This window comes from Sceloporus undulatus, chromosome 7 (genome assembly GCF_019175285.1).
Source record: "Sceloporus undulatus isolate JIND9_A2432 ecotype Alabama chromosome 7, SceUnd_v1.1, whole genome shotgun sequence".
Lineage (NCBI taxonomy): Eukaryota > Metazoa > Chordata > Lepidosauria > Squamata > Phrynosomatidae > Sceloporus > Sceloporus undulatus.
In genome coordinates this window covers 48,599,960-48,624,479 of record NC_056528.1, presented here as the reverse complement: position 1 = coordinate 48,624,479, position 24,520 = coordinate 48,599,960, and the positions used below count along the sequence as shown (strand labels likewise).

General features: G+C 43.7%; 1 protein-coding gene across 3 annotated transcripts in view; it reads right to left on the bottom strand.

Annotated features, from left to right (window-relative positions):
* The window catches only part of PAK3 (p21 (RAC1) activated kinase 3), an 80,931-nt gene that overhangs the window by 26,419 nt on the left and 29,992 nt on the right, over positions 1–24,520 (bottom strand). The window lies entirely within an intron of this gene.

Genomic DNA, 24,520 nt, shown 5'->3' with positions numbered 1-24,520 from the left:
AATGGCCACCATCTAGCAGAAGAATTACCTGTTCTCACACAGCAGAGGCGGATGAATCTGCCCTTCCAGGGTGCTGAACCTATTTCATGGCTGGACTTCAACACTTTGGATTGCTCCTTTGACATTCAAACTAAAACCTGGACTAGTTTTACCGTCCCACTGACATGGAAGCCCCCGTTCTTAAGCCTACTACAATTAAGGATTGCAAGGCAATATTACCTTTTAGGACTACAGGTCCCTCAATCCCCTGGAGGAACTCTCAAAGGTAATGGCTGAGATACTATATGAAGTGTTCCCTGTCCTCCCCAGGAGGAGGATGGTTATGACCATTTGCTGGCCTGGCCAGGGAAGAAAGGGGGAGAAGACCCCAAAAAGGAAGACTCTACTGGTCTGGGCTACCAGGTGAAGAAAAAGAAATATGGTGTCCCTCCATACACTTCTCCTTTCAGCCTAGATCAGCAGCTTTTTACTCCTTGAGTCACCTTGTCCTCCCTCCCTTGGGAATTAGCAGTGACACTTTTCAGGGCTTGGCAGAGATGTTTATGGGGTGAAAAGGGCTAGAGAATAGCCCCCCCCCATGTCCCATCCATGGTGTAAACCACTAAAAGGATTTCAACCAATGTCTCCAAGCTCTGGTAATGTTGACTTGACTTGACTTGACTTGACTCGATTCTGAGGCATTCTCACTGGGAGAACTTCATGCCTAGCCTTACTATCTTCTGCAAATATGCTTACAACCATTCTCAGTTTAAAATAATGGTATTACAACAGTATCTCCTCTGTGAATTCACCTGGATCAGCTGGTGCATAATGTGTAACTTTGTGACCCACAAAAGGACTTACATATCTTCCTCACGGAGCATTAGCTAGGCTAGGCCGTAATGGCCAAGATAATCTCATTAGCTTTCATGTATCTTTAGACCACCTACTAAACCATTTCAACCTGCCAATGAAAGCTTTCACCCTCTGAGACCATTAGCATGAAAAGATAATCAAAGTCTCCCTTTAGGCCTCCATCCTTTCACCTTTACAGAGGATAGGCTTCTACTTAAGGGGTTGTCAGGAGGCACTTCTCTTCTTGAAGTTCTCCTCTGTGTGAACCAGTCTGAGCTGAGGTTAAAGATAAGGAGTTATAAGAAGGGAGAGTAAATGACCATCTACACTTAATATCCAGAGAGCAAACCAGGCAATCAAACAACTCATGGAGTTATAGCCTTCACCTCTAGGGTGAGATGGGTGGCATTTCTGCATCATCATCATCATCATCCCATCAACAACCACAGAACTGTAAAATTGTAGGGTTGGAAGAGATCTTTAGGGCCATCTAATCAAGTCCCAGAGGGGCAGCATGGTCTAGTGGTTTGAGTGGGTGTAGTGGAGACCAGAGTTTGAATCCCAGTTTGGCCATGGAAACCCACTGGGCATCTTGACCATATCACACTCTCTCAGCTTCAGAAGATGGCAATGGCAAACCCTTTGCGAACAAATCCTGCCAAGAAAACCCCATGATAGGTTTGCCTTAGGGTCACTCTAAGTTGGAAATGACTTGAAGGCACATAACAGAAACAACAACCAACTCCCTGACAAAGCAGGAAGCCCACAGCCAAAGCACCTAGATTGAAGGATGGATGGTTGGATGGATGGACATAAGGTGTGTGACCTTGGGTGAGTTACACACTCTCAGCCTCAGAAAACCCCATTATCATTCACCTTAGGGTCACCATAAGTCAGAAACAGCCTAAAGGCACACAGCAACAGCAACAAACACCGCTGGACAGCTGTTAACATTTGGCTGTGAAGCTGACAAGGCCCATCTCTCTGGAAGCAGAGGCCATCCACACAACAGCATCCCTCTGTCTAATGGCAGGGCCAGCCCTATTCAGCACAGAGAACTTGTCATACAACATGAAATTGAGAAACTGGGGACATCTCTTTCATTTTCCTGTTGACAACCACAAGGAAGGGGATTTATCCGAGATGCCCTAATAAAATTGCAGGACTTTCACAAGGTCCAGAAAATCTCCTTCCAGGGAAAGATGCGCACATAGAGCTGCTATTTGCTGAAGGTATTGGGCATCTTTGAAGTAAGGAGAGGATTGAGAAAACTCTTCTTCTGTGGTTTGAAGATGGCTCTATTTAATCCTGGCCCTTCTCAATGGATCCCATTTCTTTGTGTAAATCATTTTTGTTCCCTACAGGGGAATTGAGATGACCTTTCCTCCATGCAATAAAATGTTTGACTAACCAACTGAGTGAGGAACTGTTTCGGCTGCTCTCAAAGGACAAGGCAACTGTATGGGTTACTCACTGCAGCCATTTGTAAACACAGTCAGTTTGCTAAGCTGGCCCTCCCAGGAGATCTGGGTCTACAAAGGCTTCTATTAAGGGTTTCTGGCCCAATTTTTTGTGTGATGTCATCCTTTCCAAGCTCCTGAAGTGAGCTCTATATTTGATTTCTCAAAGATGCTTTGGGCTCTGTGTCAAAAAAAAAAAAAATCCCATACAAAGTGTCATTCTTTGCCACTGCAAAAAATGAAGAAGGGCGAGCATCCCAAATGCTTAACATTTATGAGTTTGCAATACACAAGTTGCAATTCAGTAGCTGCAATTTCTTACAAATGACCCGGGAGTGCAGGAATGGAAGGATGAGAAGGCTGGGAGCAGACACACAAAGGGATTGCAGGAACTGAGACAGTTGGAAGCATTCACACTGGGGTTCCTTATACTGTATTTGCTTAGTTGTCATTCCCTCGGTAACTTTGGCCACCACCACTCTGCAGAATTAAAGCACTTTGACACTGCTTTACATGTCATGGCTCCATCTGACAGAATCCTGGGATTTGTAGTTTTGTTCTTGTTGTGGCACTGAGAGAGAAGGCCAAGTATCTCACAAACTACAGACCCAATGATCCCATAGCATTGAGCCTTGGCAATTAAAGCGATGCCAAACTGCATTTGGTTCTGCAATGTAGATGCACCCTTTGCCTGCCCCATTTTCTTTGGCTACCTAAACTGTCACTGTTACCTCTTCTTCTTTTTGTCTATGGCTGCCAACATTTACAGTGCCTTTAACAGTTGCCTGATGCGCAGAAACCAGCCAGGCAACCACATTATTCCCATGCCAAAAGGAGCATTGTATGCCAAGTCAGTAAATGCCGGCCAGCCTCTTATCTGGGAATCATTTAAGGGAGGCAGTCAAACCTTGAGCTTTGCCTATTATCAGTTGCTAGCTAAAAAGCTCCTCGCTTTAGCAATTAACTCAAGGTCGGGTTTGGAGAGTGTTGTTTTTTGAGGCTGAATCTAGTGTTCCTTATTAGAGTAGCACAAAGACTGGAATCATACAATTATAGAGTTGGAAGGGACCCTCAAGGACCATTTACTCCAACCCTTGACTACAAGGACCTACCCAACCTACAGATCCTCAGCCGTTGGCTTTTTCTTTATCTCAGCCCCACAACCATTGCAGACCTGGCTGGTGAGGACTCCAGAGAGAGCCTCCTCGCTGTTCTCTATTCACATGGGGTGCATCTACACTGTAGAAATAATGTGGTTTGACACCACTTTAACTGCCATGGGTCCCTCCTACAGAATCCTAAGGTTCGTAGCTGTGAGAGGCATCAACATGTTTTGGCAGAGAAGGCTAGAGACCTTCTAAAAGTACAAATCCCAGGATTCCTTGGGAACTGAGTCTGTTTTGAGAGGTTCTGGCTGGATGGATGGATGTGATGATTATTTATGTAGCATGATCAACATTCATAAAGACTGGGCAAGTCGTAAGAAAAAGCATGTCCCTGCTGTGCTGAGGAGTTTCCACTCTTGAATCCTCCAGAGAGCAGACAATAAAAGCAAAGGAGGAAGGTAAAGGAAGGGAGATCTGCTGAGTCTAGCGACGCCACGTACTTTGGCTTTAAAAAAATCCCCTCCTATCAATGACTGATAAGGTTATCTGGGATTCCCTCTTTGTTAAGAAATACCAGGTTGTAAGGGCAGCCCTGGCTTGATGTGGTGTTTGCTGAAAGAAGGGCTTAATTCCTGATGTGCTCTCATGCTCCAAATGCTCCTCATAAGAGGACTGACACAAATGTGAGGGCAAGACAACTACCGAGACAACCATGCGAGCATCAAAGGAGCTACATACACATCACAAGTGACTACAAAAACCATCTGTGATAGTACTGTCTTGAAGTCAGATAAATCTAGGATTTGGGTTTTAAAAACTTTCTATGGGGTGGGCATGAGGGCATTCTGTAGCTCTTTATACGGTCCACCAAAGGTTTTGGAACAGTTAATTCACACATTAGAAGAACATACATCATATGGTCATCTACCCCAGCCCATGTACATATCAGAAATCAATTGCTGATTCACACATATGTGGTCCAGTGTTCAATGAGCATGGGCAACAATCCATTGTGAAATCACAAAGTGCAATCCCCAAACACAATGTATAGGGAAAATGTGCATTCACACACTACTTTGTAAATGCAAAGTTAAAACAATACTCTGTGCACTTCAATGCACTACCAGATGTGCAGTGGTCTTGAGTGTCCAACTGTGCTTATGCCAATGTCAGCAAGTTACAGCTGTTGCGCATTGTTCAAAAAATCAATATGCATGCATAGCACAACTCACACCTGCATGTCACCAACATATGTCACCAGCCAGCCATATTAGGTTACAGTGCAAGCAAGGCTGGGCCTCTTACTGGGTACAGTAAGGTGTCTACCAAGGGATTCAATTCCCTAAAAGCACCAGATCCCAAACAACGAAACAAAACTCCAGTGTGCCTTGAAGATGTCTATGATGACCCTATCATGGGTTTTCAGGTCAAGCTTTCTTCAGTGAAGGCTCACCATTGCCTTCCTCTGAAGCTGAGATAGTATGACTTGCCCAAGGTTTCCATGAAAGAGCAGGGGTTTGAACTCTGGTCTCGCAGAGTCCTAGCCCAGCATTCCAACTACTACAGTATGCTGGGTCTCAAGATTCCAGATGAGGTTTGCCATTGCTTTCCCCTGAGGCTGAGAGAGTATGACTTGCCCAAGGTCACCCAGTGCATTTCATGGCTAAGTCTTCTGGTCTTCTGGGGCTCAAACAACACAGAAACCACTGCACCACAAAGGCTGGATATAAATTTCTTTAATTAATTAATTAATTAATTATGAATTAATTCATTTTAGAACTCTATACAGTAAACAGTTATGCTTTCATCTCAGGTGTTAAAATAATCAGTTCTTCTAGCAGACCAGGGAGAACACATTAAATGCAACCCTGCAGCCTCTTTGCAGCCATCACCCATAAGAGAAGACATTGTAGTGTCCAAGCAAATAGCTCTATCCAGCTATTGTGACCATTTCAGTTCAGCAAATGATCGTGTTATTTGCCATAGCCTGAGCCAATTCAACCTGAGTCAATTATAGACTCTGCAATTATCCCACGACTGCAGGTTTTAAGATATGCGGCAGTTGGTCCATGACCGGTCTGGCAGTAGGTAAACCTTGGAGCATCTATGTCCGCAAATGAATGTTCTAAGATTTGGTGATGACCTATGGTCCTTTGATTACTATTGTAAAATAAGCTTTATTGACAATTCAGTTTATAAAAATATCAGACAGAACACTTATAAAATAAACAAAATGAAATCGACTACAAAAGATGACCTATGCTTGTAAGCAAATAAATATGGACCAAATGGAGTCACTCCATCTTTTTTTGTATGTGCCCATGTGTACACACACACACACACACACAAATCCAGCAATGCATCGCAATGCAGCCTTGTCAGTTAAAGTGGTACCAAAGTGCTATAATAGCATAGTGAGGAATATAAAATGATTCAAGTGCTGATTCATGATACTGTGATATTCCTTAATATGCCATTATAGCACTTTAATACCACTTTAACTGGCACGGCTGCATTGCTATGGCATCCTGGGTTTTGGTGTTTCATGAAGTACTTAGAAGTCTCTGCCAGGGAGATCTAATGCTGTAATTCCAGGGAATGGATTACAGAATCTGAAGCATCTTCCCAAACTACAATTCCCAGAATTCTATACAATGGAGTCACGGCAGTTCAATTGCTATGAAACTGCGGCAATTGTGCAATGTGGCTATTGAGGAAAGGAACAAATTGCTAGTAACTAATTTGTAACTAGTTATTTTCCAGCTCTGATCCTTACTAAAGGGTAGGATTCTAGTCTCCAAGGAGATCCCACTGACGGTTTGCCTAGCTCCCTCTGGGAAAGTCTGTTGCTAGCTGCGAAGTAAGCGCCATCTCCTGTTTCTTTATTCTCTCAGACATCATGTGTTTGGGGAAATGTAGGCCAGCTGTGTCTATCTCCCAGCCCTGGATCTGTCTACAACATAGATTTTTAACTCTTAGAACCTGGAAACGCCAGCAAAGTCAAACTCTATCCCCATGAGAAAGCGTATATTCTCTTCTATTCTAAATGCTCTGATTTACAAAACAGAAACTGAATTTTCTTGGGCTATACGTACAACCTTCATATCTGCAAAGGACACATTTGCAGACTTAATGTTGGAAACGTGAAACCAAAGATAATAGTGAACCCTATTGAAATCAATGACTTCTGGCAGAAGTCAACCATAGAGTCAGGCTGGAGGACCTCGAGAGAAGACCTCTCTAGGCATTTCTAGATCCTCCAGCGCAACTCTATGGTCAACTTCTACTGGAAGCATTCCACAGAACTGCACTGGAGGACTTACAAAATTTAAAGGACCTTGGATAGCGCCTTTAAGTATCATACTAATATCCAAAGAAACAACCGTGTTAGTCTCTAGAATCACTATGCAGAGAGATCTTGTAGCACCTTCAAGCTTTCATAGACTTAAGTCTACTTCCTCAGATGCATTTGGAGATATCTGATGCATCTGAGGAAGTAGACTTAACTCTATGGAAGTTCATGCTGCCAACCTCTTTCTTTCAGTTAGTCTCAAAGGTGCTACAAGATCTGTCTACATACTAACATCCAGAGTGGACCCACCATGAAAGCCATCAGCTGCCACAACCCACCACAAAGGGAAGCAAAGATAGGTGCCAAGGCTCTTGCTAGCAGACTGTATGGATTGGAGAACTTGAGGAAATTGCTCTTTGGAGATTACGACCAAGATCTTGCATCAAACAGGCACCCTACCCATGCAGGTCCAAGTCTGCTCCCCACATACATCTTTCTTTTCTTGGATGAGGGACAAGGGGCTATCCTCTAGCCCAGCGGTTCCCAAACTTTGGTCTGGCAGATTTTTAGACTTCAGCTCCCAGAATTCCTGACTGTTGGCAAAGCTGGCTGAGGCATCTGGGAGTTGAAGTCCAAAACACCTGGAGGACAAAAGTTTGGGAATCACTTTCCTCCCCACCCAAAAACCTCCCTCTGCCACTGCTGTCAAAACACCTCTGAAGAAACCTGCCAAGAAAACCCCTTAAGATCGCCATAAGTCAGTAATGACTTGAAGTCACACAAGAACAACAACTGTGTGCACAGTCCACAAAGGAAAAGATGCAATGAATCTGTGCATATGTCCATGTGTGTGTGTGGATGAACACTTAGCATTTAGGAATCACTCCTGGAATTATGAATCATCCTTTGATGGGAATTTTTCTGCACAATTCAGGCCACGGAGAAACAAAACTGCCACCTGGCTGCTGGCATGCAAGGCTATCTGCTCCGGCCATGCTTTACGTTACCAACACAAAGCCAAGCAAGGTGGTTTCCCATTACCTCTGCCCATCTCCAAAGCTCACACAGGGCTGGGACCCGATGCTATGAAATTACATCTCTTTCATGTTCTTGTTGTGGTTTGGGCAGCTTTGCTTTGGGTTACACCATGACCCAAACTCTCTTCCAGACGTGTAGCTTAAAACGACGGGGAGAAAGGTAACCCGACACATCGGAAACCCTACCTGGGTAAAGAAATAGGACCTTGCATTGAGGATTGGGCCTCCCATCAGGCAGAGGGAAGCAAACACAAGGAGGGAGCAAAGTATGTCTCCCAGCTGTTTCTCCTAAACCCTACAGTGAAATGTCTATGGCAAAAGCAGCGCACTGCATCCTCTCCCATGTTCTTCCTCAATTTTTGCCATCTTGACCAGACTCTGATGTTGCTTGACAAATGTTATTCTCATCTATAAAGCGTTGGAGGCTATAGTCTCCCAAGTCTCGCTCTGACATCCTGACCACTAGAATACACAGACTCCCATTGTGGTTGTCCTATCTGCTATGAACTAGCCTTGCTTTCTATTCTAGATCTCCCCTTTTTAAAGGTTTGTTTCCTCCCTCCCTCCCAAGAGAATACCTGCACAGTTCAGGCAATGGATTGTCTCCTACCTCTGCACTGAAACAATGGTTTACCCTGTCGGTCTCTTGGAAAAGATGAAATTTCATCTCCGGGATCCCATGCCACATCTCTTTGAAGAGAAAGAAGCAACACAACACCTGAGTAAGCCTCTTGCCCTTCTCTTCCCTTGCAGGAGGGATATGATTTGAAACAGTACAGTTTCCCTCCCCCCTTCCAAAAAAAAAAAAAAAGTGCCAAGCCTAACTTTAAAAGACTGGATCAAAGTTCAGCATAAAGGGAGAGGAAGCGCACAAGCCTGAACCGCAGGATTATTGCAGCGTGATGTAAATAACCTTGTTACGGAAGTGGGGAAAAGCATTGCTTACATGACAGGTGGAGATGTAGAGGCATTATGGGCTTCTGCAGAACAGGTCAAAACACTGCCCGTTTCAAGGGATGTTGGAGGAGCAAATGTAAAACACTTGTTTAGCAAAGTAGAGGCAGGAACGGGCGGCTTCGGCCAAAATTGGCTGCATGGAGCCTCTTTCTAGGCATACCACAAGCTACAGAACCTAAGGAACTTGGGGTGCAGGGATTATTCTGCTGCTGGAAAAAGATATATATTCCACTATTACAGATCCAACTAAATAGTCCTATTAAAATTACTGATAAATATAAGCTCAGATTATTATATGGTTAGATGTCTTATTGCTCAAAAAATCCATAAACAGTTCCTAGTCTTTCAAAAAGCCTTCAGTTGGTTTACCATGTAGAACCACATTAATTTGTCCATTTCAGCTAACTCAACAACCTTAACAATCCATTCTTCTGTTGTCAGTGCTTTAGTCCATTTCCAAGATTGATCTTTTGTATGTTTGAAGAATATTGTATTTTAATCTGTAACAGCCAACATGGCACAGTAGTTTGAGTGTTGGACTACAGTTCTGGAAACCAGGGTTTGCTTCCCACTTGGCCATGAAACCCATTTGGGAAAGTCACACACTCTCAGCCTCAGAGGAAGACCATGGCAAAGTCCCTCTGAACAAACCTTGCCAAGATAACCCCATGATAAGTTCACCCTAGGGTTGCCATAAGTCAGAAATGACTTGAAGGCACACCAGACACACAAGCATTTTAATTTGAAGCCCACTTTGTGGAAGAAGGAAGGGTAGAAATAAAGCTAAGATGTGGAGAAGGATGAAGTAGAAGAGGTAGAGAAGAATTGGGGAAAGAGACTATCTGGACGTGGCAGATTTTGGAATCCTGTTGGTGACAGACCCAGGCATAAGATGCACTGTTTATGTGGAGCAACTTTTCTGGTCAATAAGGAATGGATGTATCCAAATGATGGTGGCGGGAATGGAGTTTCACATATGGAACCATTTCAGATGTTTTAGATGCACCTAGAATAATTTGCCAGTGTCCCTTGCACATGGCACAATGAAGTGACAGCTATCAGCATTTCCCACTCAATGGTGGTTCTGCACAAGGACTTCATCATGCTAACATAGCATAACTCCACTGTTGGGTATTTATGCAACACTGAGACCATGCATGACCATGGCTCTTGTCTGTCTTTTCTTCCCATCATTTTAAGACCCCCCAAAAAGTGCAGCTTAATATAAGGCACCTACAGGATTCCAGCCACCGGCTGCTTTTAAATATCATGGTAAACCATGGCTCCTCATAACAGGACAATGAAACCTGTGGCAAAGGTTATTATGCACCCCACATATAAGAATATATAATTCAACCTAACACTCTTCATCAGCAGCTTCATCCAGAACAACGTTGCCAGAGTGATATTAAATGTCCAAAGGGCTGGCAGCACACAGCCTGCACATTTTTCTGCCAAGTTTTCAGATTTCATAACTAGACAGGGGAGGTCAGCCCACACCACCAAGAAGCCTTGCGCAAAAGATAAACCCATGGCACCAGATTTCTTCAGCAAGGGATGCTCCCTCTATTTGTTGAAAGGCATCCAAGACATTGATTGCAATTGTGTGCTTTGCTCAGTTGTGTTAAGTCATGCAATTGCTTTGTTACACCTATTTTTCTACAGCGTCAACCCAATGGGGCAAAATGGCTAAGGGCTGGCTGAGATGACACTAGGCCAGCTGACATTGTGCTGCATCCAAATCACTCCCAGTCTATGTTTAGCCTATCTTTACAACAGGACCATGGCTGCATCCCTTGGACTGGAGGAAGGTTAGAGGTGAAAGAACTCATCTCTTCCTTGCTTCTAACTCTTCTTTGGATCTTTTTGCTGAGAGATCTCCTTTTGCCTTTCTGCCAGCAGATCAGCTCTGCTAACAGATGACACTGCTGGCCAGGATCAGCCGGCAAAACATTTCTCCGATAAGAAAAAGACCCTGTTCCTCCATTGTACCGTGCCTTTTCTGCCCCTTTCTTGGGCTCTTTGGCTGACAGAGGTTCAAACTATACTATTGGCAGACTATTCTGTTGGCAGATCTCTGAGATCAACTGGCAGAAAATGGTTCCGATGCAGAAGGACATTGCTGCTGTTGGAACAGGCTTGCATCTAATTCTAACCCCTTACTTTCATCAAATCAGGATGATTGCATTTCCCATTTCTTTGTTCCAATTCTGTATTAATAAACTTGAAGACACTGTATTTTGCTTAGCTTCTGATTTTTGTATTATGGTTATAGGAATCTGGGCAAACTCCTTGTGGGTCCATGTGTTTTTCTGTTCCAGGTGGGACTCAAAGGAAGAGAGTGGAAGCTTTTGCTCCCGTTGTTTTTATTAACTTTGGCTTGCTGTGTTGTCTGGATCTGATAAACCTTGGTTACTCTTAACTGTGGTTTACTTGACACCAACCAGCCTGAGGCCATAACACTAAACTGTGGTTAAGTGAATTTGCAAGTGAATGTTTATCACCTTCTCCTTACAGCATCAGAAAAAGAGGTGAGCAGAAAGCATGATGTATTCCTATCACACCAAACCATAGTTTGTTACTGGGTGGGAACTGTAAGAGCCACGGGTTGAAAATGGCCTGTGAAGGGTCTTCTCTGCTTGTGTTCTCAATCTGAATTGTTGTTGTTTGTTTTAAATAATATTAATTTAAAAATCAGATGAAATTGACATCTAGAGCAGCTGTTTTGGCCCTTCCAAGCCTCAAAAGAACAAAAAAAATCAACCAGAAAAATAGAGTAAACTTTTAATCACCTAAAAATTCATTTTAAGTCCCATTGCTTTCCATTGAGGGAATGGGAGAGTCAAAAATCCTTGCAACCAATCCTTACAACATGCCCATCCCTGGCTTAGTACGATGTCCAAACAAAGACATTGAAACGGTGGCATGGGTCTTTGGTTTTAGGTGGGAACAAAACCTGAAGAGTAAGGAGGCATTCGGGGCTAATTGGACTTTGTTCAGTATCAGTGCAACTGTGTTTACCCACACAACGTTGTTTGTACAAGTCTTTCTTTGAACCTTCAAGTTAAGAGTTGGAAAATGCTTGCTGTTTGACTAAGGGGGACTCTGCCAGAATGAGTTGTCTGTAAGATCTCTGAAGCAGCGTTAAAGTCTCTGCACTTTTAGACAACAGAGAATTAGGTCTGGGAAATTCATTTCTCCTTCTCTCTCGATCCCTTGATCTCTATCTCTTTCTCCATCCCCCCATCAAGGGACTACAATGATGACCATTGGCTTGCCAATGGTTAGTACATCCATGGGAGACCGTCCACTCCAAGGAATTTCAGATGCTGCAGGCTGTATGTTAGAAAAGGAATTGGGAAACCATCTCTGACTATTCCTTTCCTAAGAAAACCCTAGGAAACCCACAGGGTCAGCAAAAGTCAACAGGAGACTCGAAGGCGCATGCATACATGCACACAACCTTTTCCCAGTCTAGGACTCAACATGAACATTTTTGTGGGCTTTTCGGGCTCTGTGGCCATGTTCTAGAAGAGTTTATTCCTGACGTTTCGCCAACATCTGTGGCTGGCATCTTCAGAGAAGATGATCAGAGATCTCTGTCTTTCTCTGCAGATGCCAGCCACAGATCATGGCAAAACGTAAGGAATAAACTCTTCTAGAACATGGCCACAGAGCCCGAAAAACCCACAAAGAAACTATGGATGCCGGCCATGAAAGCCTTCAACTTCACATTCAAAACAGAGCTTTAAAATCTACATCATACAAAAGGTAAAATAAAATTAAACTCTCAATTTAAAAGCAGTTAAAAGGAAAACTACTTTAAAAAGAACAAGAACAAATACGACCAACGCAGAACATGAAAAAAGGTTTCAAAGCCCTGCCAGAAACAGAAACGTCTTCATCTGCCTGTCAAAGGATAGCAAAGAGGATGCTGGTCTAACCTGCCTCACAAAAGCACAAATCCCAGGATTCTGTAGGGCAGATCCACTGCTGATAAATTGGGGTCAGATTGCATTATTTCTACAGTGTAGATGCACCTGATGTCTCCATTCCCTGCCCACACTATTCTTCAGTGGAAGCATAGCAGTTGTTAAGTCTGGAGCATATTACCATCCAAACCCTCTTGGATGGGGAGATAAGAGATATGATTCCATATTTTTTTGGGGGGGGGGATTGTTCTGTTTCTCTCTCTTTCTCAGTTTTGTTCTCCGTTTCAGTACCATGGCAACCGACAGCTTAAACCACCGGATCAGGTCATGGTAACCACATCTCCTCCTGGGTGCATCCGAAGGGTGTTATGTGCCTCCTATCAACATTATTCGTGTCTGCATGCATTTCTGCAGATCTCAAGTCCATCCCTCACACAAGGACCCACAACAGCTCAAAATATATAGATCTCAGTACCAGCTGATGGTTTCCAGTTGGGCACACTGGTTGGGGGATTCTGGGAGTGGTAGTCCCCAAAACTAATTTTTCCAAGCTCTACCTATCACTCAGAAACCTACTTGGGTCTCCTGTGGTTCTAGTTGTCAAGGAATATACCTTAGGGATGAAAATTCGGACCATGCTTTGTGGGTCAGAAGGACCAGGTACTACATGAAGACAAGCAAGATGTCAAAATCAGATTCCACAACACAACCAACAACTCACAACTCTCTGAAGATGCCACCCACAGATGCAGCTGAAACGTCAGGAATACACTCTTCTAGAACATGACCACACCACTCGAAAAATCCACAAGACACTAACTCACACAATGTTTGGGTTCCTTGTCTTCCCGCGACGCAGGCCATACGTTTGTTCTGGCTATTGGTACCTGTGACCTGGAGCTTAACTGTACTATTGCCAATAAGCTATAGTTGATGCTATGTCCAGAACAGAGCAGTTACTTACATTCTTGTTCTAGTTGTTGCTGTTGTTGCTGTTGTGTGCCTCCAAGTCATTTCCAACTTGGTTACCCCACGGTGAACCTATCATGGGGTTTTCTTGGCAAGATTTGTTCAGAAGAGATTTGCCATTGCCTTCCTCTGAAGCTGAGAGCATGTGACTTGGACAAGGTCACCCAGTGGGTTTCATGGCTGAGCTCTGATTCGAACCCTGGTCTCCAGAGTCATAGCCTAACACTCAAGCCACTACACCATGCTGGCTCCCTTGTTCTAGAATCTTCCTGAATTAAATAAAAGTGTTCTTCAGTAGAGGCACACTGGTCTAGTGTCTCTCTAAAACAGAGGCTCCCAACCTTTGATCCTCCAGCTGTTTTGGACTTCAACACCCAGAAGCCTTTGCCAGCATGGCCAATGATGAGGGAGTCTGGGAGCTGAAGTCAAAAACATCTGGAGGACCAGAAGTTGAGAACCACTGCTCTAAAACAACCTGACAGTGTTATTGCTGGGATGCCCAAGCCTCAGGCTACAGACATCCTTGGCCTCATCTGCACTAGCAGAATTAATGTAGTTTGGCACCACTTGAACAGTCATGGCTCAATACTATGGGATCTTGGGGTTTGTAGTTTGTTGTGGCACCAGAGCTCTCGGACAGAGAAGGCTACATCTCTCACAAAATGACAAATCCCAGAATCCCATAGCACTGAGCTATGGAGATATGCTTGGAACATCTTGTTCTTAACCTCCATGGTGACCCTATGAATGAGAGACCTCCAATCCTCAACTGCCCTGCCCAGCTCTTGCAGATTCAGGGCTTTTCTGATTGAATCTATCCAGGAGTCTTCCTCTTTTTTTATTCAGATTCCCCCAAGCATTATTTATTGCCTCCTCTAGTGAGTCCTTTCTTCTCATAACATGGCCAAAGTATGACAATCTTTGCTTTTGGACCAGATTTGCTCTAGGACCCATTCATTGGTCTCTTTGAAAGTCCGCCATACTCTTCTCCAGCACCACATCTCAAATGAGTTGATCCTCTCCCTATCTACTTTCTTCACTGTCCAGCTCTCACAATCATACATAGAAATGAGAAATACAACGGCATGGACCTTCCTAACGTTAGTATTCAGTGGTACATCTTTATATTTCAGGATCTTGTCTAGCATTCCTTCATAGCTGCCCTTCCAAGTCCAAGTCTTCTTCTAACGTCGCGACTGCAGTCTCTGCTCTGATTGATGACAGAGCCCAAGGATGGAACATCTTTGACTATTTCAATGTCTTCATCATCTACTTTAAAATAATGCAGATCGTCTGCGGTTGCTATTTTGGGGTTTTTTGAATGTTCGTCTGTAAACCCACCTTTGTGCTTTCTGCCTGGACTTTCGTCAAGAACCGATGACAAAGTTGTTTGGAGTTACAACTTTGTAATCAGACAAGCGACGGTGTGTTTGGGGGCGAAATCCAGGGCCATACGTGGGGATCTGCTTTAGCTGTTGGCATAAAAAGTGGTATCAGCAGGACGCAGTGTACTGAAACTTCAACTCCATCACTCTAAGTGGAATCTGGGGAGTTCTGTGCCGGAGTAATTAATCTGGAAGGGACAGGTTCATTATCTGGTCTCCGAATGGGAAGAAAGGCAATAGATTCAGTGCTCACAAAGGCAGAGCGGCCTCCCCTAACCCAGTGCCCTCCAATGTGTTTGACTACAGCTCCCATCATCCCAAACCAACATGGCTCAGGGGGATGGACATCGTAGTCTAACACATCTATAAGGCACACTACACATAGTACTAGCATGACTCTGCGGTGTCTTGTCCTCCATTGTGGTTTGGGCATCTGGTCACCCTGAATGGGCAAGATTTCTAGCAGAGGATGCTACGTTCCTCACCCAAATTCCATATGATGGACTCAATAGCCAGCTGGGACTGAGGTGATGATAGCTAAAGAGGAGGCCAGCTGGCCAAACCAGCAGCATGGCTCCCTGCTTGCCAAGACTTCAAGGAAGCATTGATGACTTCCACAACTATCCCCAGCCACATTAAGGATGTAACCAAGATGAGGACCTGACGTATATTAAATGCCTGTTTTCGAAAGGAACAAATAAGGACACATACACGAAGGCACTGTTACAACTGTTAAAATATTCATGCGCCAAGTGGCGTGTCTGATACCAGTCGCTGTGCTTAACTCAGGCAACCTGAGCACAATGCACGACATATGGTCTCTAGGCCATAGAAGTTAAAACAGTGTTCTAACCCCTTCCTCACTTGCTTTATGGATTGATTAGTTGGTTGATTATTGACTACAGAGCATTCATCACTCATAGGAACTATACCAGTGTATACCTGGTTGCATTGGAAATTTTATTTTTGCTCATCCACCAAAACATTCAAGGCTTTGTGCATGATTTTTGTCCTTATTCAGCTTTCCCAATCTATTGGGGCAGGTTAGGCTTTGAGAGATTTAATTTTTTATCATTGAAAACATTTTTAATGATTTTGAAAGGCTAAAATAAATGTATTCAGCAATTAATAAATTAAAATGCAAATTAATATATTGTTGCCACACTGCAGAATTAATGCAGTTTCACACTGTCGTGGCTCCATCCTATGGAAACATAGGATTGCAGTTTTTGTGGGGCACCAGCCCTCTTTGGCAAAGAAGGTTAGAGACCTTGTAAAATAACAAACCCCAGGATTCCAGAGGATGCAGCTACAGCAATTAAAGTGCTGTCAAACTGCACAATTTTTACAGTGTAGATGCACCCTGAGAAGCAAACATTATCAATGCAATCAAAAAGTCACCAAATTTTCCCTCTGCTACCTTTCAAAAGTGTTACGATTTTTGTGCATTGGGGAATTTGAAGAAGTGGGTTTCCAAACTTAGCGCACCTTTTTGGAGTGATGTTGATGGTAGTTTCTGGATTTCTTCTCAAAGAGGCTGGATAGGTACTTGCTAGTGATGCTTTGGCTGGAGATTGGAATTGATGGCCCATGGAGCGCCTTCCAACTCTATGATTCTATGATAAGCAACTGCCCGCATCACTTCCTTCAAAGTCTTCTTGTCCAAGATAGCCATTAAAGAGTCCAACTGGTCAAGCAACTATGCCAAGTTGTGAATTGTGGATACTCTCAGAATGGGAGCAAAATCCAAATTTGCTCATAGGACGGATCCAAGGTAGTTGCATGGCGCATTCTACAATGCACTGCATGGCACACACATGTGGAGTCTTAACGATATCCCGCCTTCTCCCCAAATGCAGGATCCCACCCAGGGCACATCAAAATGACAAACATGTTGCTAATCCTGAATTGTCCCATTGGGTGCACCCAGTTGCATTAGCAAACATCTCAAAGACCTTCCAGACAGCTGTTCGGGAGACTATTTAAATGCAGACTTTGACAATTGGCAGTAAACATTCCAATTTGGTTAAATTGGTTATGAAGATGAATTAGAGGGAGCATTAATCTTCATCGTTCCTTTCGCTCCTGCCATTTTCAATTTCTTGCTCATGACTGGTAGTTTTTAGCTCCATTTCGTAGCTCATATCCCTTCTTCTAACCCCACCCCAGCTCCAGAAAATAAAATCCTCGGCCTCTCGTCTTCAATGTACATGCACAGGCTTTCTCTTCACTTCCTCTTTCCACTAACATTTTCCAGATGCTCAAGCAATGTGTATGAAACACCCTTCTCCGGCTTTCTTCTAATGCGCAACTTTCATGTACAATTCTCTTCATGCCTACCAAGAGAGGATTCCAGGTCTACCGCTTCAGAAAAGACACGCTGGGTGCAACCCACCCAAAACTCCTCCAGTGGAAGACATTTCAAAAACCTAAATGTTCCTTCTCTTTCCTATATCCCCTCCTCACATATCCGTGCCACAGTCCTATTTCATATATACAATCGAACAGGTTTGTATTTATAGCAAGATATGGAAAGTATGGCATTTCCTCTTTGGCCACTGAAGAAGGCGAAAGCCTAAATGTTTTGATATGTATTTTTAAGTTCTGTTTGTTAATCGTGTCAATAAATACACAAACACACATCTACACATGCACACCAGTGGCCTTCCAATCTGTGAATTTGGCCATCAACAGATTGCCATGCCCCATATTATTCAACGGCGGTGATGTGAATGCGCACTGTTCATGTGGCCACCTTTGAATAATATGGGGCATGGTCATCCACATTTTTTAGCATCCACAGGGGACCCCAGAACCAAACCCTCACAGATACAGAGTACGTGTATGTATATATGTAAGAGTCATCATGGTGTAGTGGTTTGAGCATTGGGCTATGACTCCGGAGTCCAGGTTTCGATTCCCTGCTCAGCCATGGAAACCCACTTGGAGACCTTGGGCAAGTCACACTCTCTCAGAGGATGGCAGTGGCAAACCCCCTCTGAAGAAACTTGCCAAGAATCCCCCATGATAGGTTTGCCTTGGTGCCTTAGTAAGTCAGACAGACTTGAAAGCACACAACAACAACAACAATAACCTATGTGTATGTGTGTGTGTGGAAGGGAAAGAGAGAGAGAGAATGTGATATATTGTTTTGAGCATTGAACTACAACTCTGGAGACCAAGGTTCAATTCCCTGTTGAGCCATGGAAACTCACTAGGTGACTTTGGGTGAATCATACACTCTCAGCCCTAGAAAACCCTTGATAGGTTTGCTTCCAGGTCACCATAAGTTGAGAACAACTTGAAGGGACAGGGCTAGCTGTAGCTTGATTTCCTTTGGAAGAGAATCACTGGCCAGGTAAGGTGTTTCTATAATGTACCAAGTGAGGTACAGCTTGGTTTACAGGTTGACTGTCAACATGTACAGTCTAAAAATGCACTTATTCTGCTGAATTACACACTACATATATATAGTTTGGTGGCACAGTGGTTAAATGCCAGTCCTGCAGCCACAAGGTTGTGAGTTTGATCCCAGAAGGCTCCAAGGTTGACTCAACCTTCTATCCCTTTGTAGGTCGGTAAAATGAAGACCCGGCTTGTTTGGGGCAATTGGTTTGCAGATTGCAAACTGCTTAGAGCAGCGGTTCTCAACCTGTGGGTTGCAACTCCTTTGGGGTCAAATGACCCTTTCACAGGGGTCACCTAAGACCATTGGAAAACACATATTTCCGATGGTCTTAGGAACCGAGACACCGCAATTTTATGGTTGGAGGTCACCACAACATGAGGAACCGTATTAAAGGGTCGCAACATTAGGAAGGTCGAGAAGCCTTAGAGAGTGCTGAGCTCACTGATAAGTGGTATAGCAATGTAAATGCTATTGTAAATGCTATATGGAGTCTGTAATTCCACAGAATAAATGCATGTTTTAGACTATGCCTCCCAGAATCCCCCAGCCAGCTGGCCCAGGAATTTGGGCAGCTGTGGGTCCAAAAACGGAACTTCTCCAAGTTTTGCAGAAATTACCGGCCGGGGTCCCGAGAAAAGCCAGGATAAACCTGGATCTTCCTTGACAGTTCTGAAGGAGGCAGGGTTTCTAGGTTTCCCACCTGGACCATTGAAGGTGATGTCACCTCCATCTCAAAGAGAACTGCAGTTTGATGAGTCAGTCAAGGATGCAGACGCTGAAGAGAAAATGCCACATAAGCAGATGGGGGAAGAAAGAGCTCGGAGCTCCAGAAACTATATATTTGGGGCTGTCTATTGGAGAGTCTGGTGCTTTCCTGTGTGGCGTCTCCCACCTATGATCAACCTGTCCAGCTAGCTGTACATCACTTGGTACATTATAGAAAGAAAAGAAAACGGGGGTGATCTGGAGCATACAAAGGAAATCAATTTGTCCCTACTGTTAGCAAATATTTGGGAGAATGCATCAGTTCTGTAGGCTCTTTCCACTGAGCAAAACTATCTGTTTCATAGGAGGTCTTCTGAACTGATCTTAGGATGCATTTACTTTCACTTAAAAGCAGCCCAAATAGTATCAGAGCAACAGCACTAAGAGGAGTGTCGAAAACAGGTATAGTTAAAACATAGCCCTATAGATGTTGCTGGACTCCATGTCCCAGCAGCCTGAGCCAGCCTTGAATGATCATAGAAGCAGTGGCATGAGAACATCTAAATGGCCACATGTCACCCATCCCTGGTTTAAAGCTTTCTTCTCATGTTATTTTCCCAATGTAAATCTCACCACACAAAGACATACATACACACACTTTCTGCAGGAGATATCTACTGTTTTATCTTCTAGCAAAGCCATTCTGGGATGACAATTTCCCTTGTACAAACTGGAGGCATAGAGAAGATCTCTTAGTCCTAAAACATTGGATAAAATGCAACAGGTAACTATCAGCAACTCTTTGATATTTCTCACCTAGATGCTTCCAAGGATTTTAGATGATCCAGGATAGCCATTAATTCCAAATATAAACTGGTGTCTCTTTGGGTGGGTGTTTGAAGCTTACTGCATTACATACAAAACAAAGTTCATATCCACAGTTTCAATTCAATCATGTCATTCCAATTCAGTTGAAATGAATTCAGTTGGATACAGATCACCAATGCACATGTGTGCATGGATTAAAAAAAAACACCACAGAAAGTCACAAGCTTGACATTGTGATTTTAAGCCAAGGATGTTTTATGCATACATAAAACTGTACGAATACCCATAGAAATGTACAACTTGTCCCCTCATCACTATACACACAAGATGTGCATTTCCATGGGTATTCATACAGTCTATAAAAATCACTCCATGCATCTGATATAGTAGACCAAGTCCAAGAAAGCTTCTGCTACAACTTCTTTCATACAGTTATTCTCAAAGGTGCTACAAGACCTCTTTCCATGTTGATGTTCCATACTAATACATCTATGTCTCTGGAGACTAAGCCTAGTTTATTATGCTCCATTCCAGTTAAGATTTCTAGACTATATAACTAGACTAGAGAAAGCCAGCATGACATACTGGTTTGAGTGTTGGGCATGGCCTCTAGGAGTCTATGGTTCAAATCAGATCTTGTGCAAGTCACACTCTCTTAGCCTCAGAGGAAAGCAATGGCAAACCTCCTCTGAACAAATCTTACCAAGAAAACCCAATGATAGGAACACCTTAGGGTCATCAGAAGTCAACAATGACTTGAAGGCACACAACAACAACATGAGTATATCAAGAACTGGAAGGATTTCTTTGCTGAGACCTTGGGGTCTCTGGTGGACTGTAGACAGCTGAGCAAGGAAAGAAGAGACTGGATGAGCCCCAGCAGATTTGGGCCTAGAGTTATGCCAGAACACTTAACTGACAGACCTCCTGCCTTGGAAATAGTTTGATGTGAAGGTAAAGAAAGAGGTCAGTCTAAGTGAATCAAAGTCACTTGGAGCCAAAGAGTCAAAATGAAGAGATGTAAAAGCAAGAAAGGCAGCCAAGCCGGTGACTAAGAAGGATGGCAGACCGAAAGGACAGCGAACACAGAGATATTGTCATGGAAGGCTGAGAGGACACATCAGTCAAGAGGCGAGACAAGAACTTTGTCACTGTCAAGCCAGAGGAGAAAAACAAACTCCCGACTCCTTCCACAGACAACTAAGTGCCATGTGGCCCAATGGCTAAACTAGATAAGCACAGTCTCCCTACCTAACCCTCACCACTTACCACCTACTCTCTGTTTTTATTTACAGGAAGAACAATTAAATAAATCAACACTGTTGGCATGTCAATTGGAAATGCACCCCTAACTCTCAAAAGCTTCCAAATACCATGGACTGGGAGACTCTCAAAGCAGTAACTTCACTGTCATCCATGCAAGATGTTCTGGCAAAGTCTCAATAGATCAATTTTGTCTTGCAGGGACTAAATATGCATTTGGCAATTGTACCCCATAAAGGCAAAGGATACCTTCAAAGTATTTTATTGGTTCCTTATACAGTTGCTGGAGCATTTCACAGCCAGAATCCTGCTGGTGTCTTAGGCACAAATAAGTTTCCTTATAGAAGCCATTGAACATTATTTGTCCTTTGTGGAATATTTGCATATAATTTGAGATCAGAGAAGCAGACGTTGTGCACGTGGTGATACTGTGCATAGAGATGTGTATTTGTATTAATGTCCATTGTACCTTATGTATGGCACCTTTTCCACTGTGCACAGGTAGGCATTCTACATGACATATAAATCCACGTACATATTTGTTTATATATCCAGTTGCACATTTGGCATCTTTCTTCGGTTGCACAACATTGCTGTTCAACATAGGTTTGTGCACCACAACTGATGTGTAACTCCACATGCAAAGATATGCACTATGCAACCCCAACGCAAGAGGACCAGTGAACCAGTGGTAACGTGGCAAGCGTTGGAAGCTATAACCTGGGTTACACACTCACTAACAACTCAAGTCAACAACTCATAGTCACTAACAAGAGGCCTCCGCAGTTTGCTTTTGGCCACCTCCTTTCCTCTCTTCTGACTTAACTGAGTACAAACTACTTTTGCACTTTGAACTCAGTTTACAGCACTTGAAGTAAGCTGAGGACAATGGGGGAAAGGAGGAGGAGGAGGAGAGAGGAACAGGGACATTTTAAAAGCAGTTGAAAAAGATGGATGGCAGAGGATTAAATGGGACTGTCCGTGCCAAATTGGGACATTTGGAGGGTATGACCTCAGCAAAAATAACTTGGCTGGTTATGGTTTCCATGTTCTTTGACTTGAGTGAGTGGCTTGCAATTCTGCAAAAAGTCTTCATCTGGTCTTACGTCTTATATGGAGCTCCTGAAAAACTCCCAGGTGCCTAGCTCCCAAACTCAGTTCCCATCTTTCTCTTTCTGTCAACATCCAGATGTCTCCCACTTATGCCACTGCTTTGTCTCTCTGACACCTGTAAGGTTGCCAGAGTGAAAACTGAAGAGGGCTCCTGTGCTTTTCACAGCTGTGTAAATGAGGAAATGTCTGCAGGCATCCCCTGTTACCTGATTACATTGACAGGTACCATATATACTCAACTATAAGTCGACTTCGTGTATAAGTCGAGGGCAAGTTTTGGGGCCCAAATTATGGATTTTGTTTTGACCCGTGGATAAGTCGAGGGTCAAACTTAGGGACATGTAGCAAAGGATCTAAAGGATGAAGCAAAGTAAAGCAATGTCAAAGAACTTACAAAATCCCAGCAGAGATAACTCTTTGTGCTCACTCTTAAGGCTGGATGGATGAGAGAGTAGTTTGGGTCAGTGCTTCACATATTATACTCTTGCTTTGCACCAGGGGATGGTTCCTTCTTTTAAATAAGAGTCAAGATACAATACTTTACATTGACCCATGGATAAGTAAACTCAGGTTTTCGGGGTCAATTTTTTTGACCTAAATTTCTGGACTTATGCATGAATATATACAGAAATTTTTGCTGAAATTCCCTGTTCTATACAATTCCAGGAACCCTTTCTAGTTTTCAATCTGCCAACCCTAGATGCCCACCATTCATTCAACCCCGTTCTGCACCGCATTTGCCATCATTCTTCCTCTTCCTACTCCATTTTCCCATTTTCCATTCCCTGCAACATGCATGGTGTGGGGCTGGATTGGATGGCCTTTGTGGTCTCTTCCATCTCTGTGGTTCTATGATCTCTGCAGGGTTTTTCCCCTTGCCCCTTTTCTTGAATCTCCAAGTAAGCCAGTATCCTTCTCAGCAACTACATGCCACCCATCTTTCTTCTCTTTCCCCTCCTCGCCTCTGCCTTCCCTCCCTCCTCCTCCTCTCTTGCCAGCTGTGCCTTTGGAAAATCCAGAAATAAACTGCAGAACATTAATTTATGAATCGGGGAGGAGTCACCGGGGACCACTTGATTTCATTCCCCGCCAGGGCCCAGCGTTTCCTATTATCTTTCCCGAAAACTGACAGCTGCTCCATCCCCTCCTCTGACTCTCGGTCTTCCTACCTCTCCCACCACCATCACCACCATATTGAAGCTTCATGCCCCTATAAAGGCTCCAGTCCAATTCCCATTTGGTCTTTGACCTGCTGATCGATAAAGCCAAATGTCAAAAAGGAAAAACAACCTCCCCTACACCTCACCCCACCCTTAAGCCGCCGGAGAAAGGGCATCATTTGAGACAACCTCCAGTCGAGAAGCAAATATTGGCCATGAGAAAAACCAATTCAGAATATACCAAACCCAGGCATTCTTTCCTGGCAAAACAAAAGAGGGCGAAAACCAGGAATAAACAGAGTGTGCTGGTCACCCCAAACAGCTCTATCCCACTTATAGACACTAAAAATAGCCCCATACCATGAACGTTGTGTGCATAGGTGTAAAGGAGAGCCAATATAAGTGAACAGTTAGCTTAACATCCAGTAGCCAAGGCCCAGTGAGACAGACACAGACCTCGCCAGATCGGAGACATTGCTATTTCCATCCCCTTTGCTTTCAAAACAAATACCATCCCATCGTTTCTTTCCAAAGATCCAGATTTCCCATACGCTTCCATTCCAGCACCAAAACAAATAAGCCCTTAAAATCAAAGGTGAACTAGAAAGGAGCATTTTCTGCAAAAGGGCTCAACAGGGAAAGAAGCTGTCAAGGCAGAGTCAAAGAGCAGATTCTGGCAGTCCCTCGGTCAGATTGCAGACCCACAGACGACTCTGGGACAAAGGGACAACCCTCTGGAAGGAGCCACCTGCATTTGGGGTGGGAAATCACAAACCGGCACCATAGAAACACCCTTTCGCTTCCAAGGGTGTCAGCCTCAAAAAGGCCTTTCGAAACAAAGCAAAACACTAAAGGGACTGGAATACCTTTGGCCAGGGATTAGATAGATAGATAGATAGATAGATAGATAGATAGATAGACAGACAGACAGACAGACAGACAGACAGACAGATAGGCAGGCAGGCAGGCAGGCAGAGACAGACAGGAAAATAAGTAGGCACATGGGTGATGATAGATAGATAGATAGATAGATAGATAGATAGATAGATAGATAGATAGATAGATAGATA